This window comes from Tetrao urogallus, assembly GCF_951394365.1.
Source record: "Tetrao urogallus genome assembly, chromosome: 7".
Classification (NCBI taxonomy): Eukaryota; Metazoa; Chordata; class Aves; order Galliformes; family Phasianidae; genus Tetrao; species Tetrao urogallus.
This window is the reverse complement of record NC_136820.1, coordinates 15,032,440-15,033,608: the sequence shown is the minus strand read 5'-3', so window position 1 is coordinate 15,033,608 and position 1,169 is coordinate 15,032,440.

Below are 1,169 nucleotides of genomic sequence, written 5' to 3'. Positions count from 1 at the left end.
TTCTATTGTGCAAACAAATGGAAGAAAGAACGGTAGTTATTGCTGAATTAAGACTGGTATTTCAAAACTTACAGCTTTTTTTTTTTTTGGATGTTACTCCATGAACAGTAATTGCTCGTGTCATCTGTGAAGCTGCTGATGAACTCTGGGAGAGCTTCACGCAGGCATTTCCCAGTTACTTCCATTCTTTAAAAAACACTTCAGTCTTCTAACTCTCAACACACATTACTCGTGGTCTTTAAAAGCATCACCTTTGCTACTGCATTCATCAGAAAGACCAGGAATGTTAAAAAAATAATTGTTTCAAAATAGGGAAACTAAATTTGCAGAATTTGCTTTGTTACATTCATGTATGTGACCACTTGTCGGAAAACTGCTTATTTTAGGGATTACCAAGCTTCAGTTTATGAGAACAGAATGTCTCTGTGTCTCATTTAGTGCTCAACTGCAAGATGTACATTATGTCCAGCTCTTCCCCCTCTCCAGAATAATCGTTTTATGTCAGTGTTTGGCCATCAGCACAGATACGTGTACATAAAACTGCTTAGGCAACTTCTGGCCCTCAGAACTGGCATAGCTGCAGAAATACACTGAGAAGCAGCGTTTACAAAACCTGCAGGTCCTGCTTGTCACTTCTGATGTCATCAAGTACACAACATTAAGTGCTCATTAACTCCAATTGAGTTTGTGTGAGCTCTAATTTGACTGCATTCTAAGAAAAAGCAAATGTAGTTCAGACTTCATTAACTGTTCATTTTTCAGTTTATTTTTGCATGAAAAAAGGCACCTGCTACATTTTTTCCACTTTTTTTCTATTTCATTCATTTTTAAGCAACTGCTCCTCTCTTCTGTAATCCTTCCACGTTATCTGTATCTTAAGTTCCCAAAATGATTTTGGAAAACTTGAACTGTCTCTTAACTTAACACCTTTAACACCCTCAGCACATACAAATACAGACGTGTGCCAGAAAATAATCAGACCAATAAATACTTCTAAAGTTGAGAAATCAAAAATGCAAAATATTTTTCCTGTGGCAACTGGAAAAAGGAGTAAAGCTCAGCTTTATTACCGAGGGCCAAATTACACAATCTTCTATCAGAAAAAGTTCAGTATATTGCACAAGAAGCTGGAAGCTTTGGGGCAGTGCCTACAAGAGAAAAATCCTTCC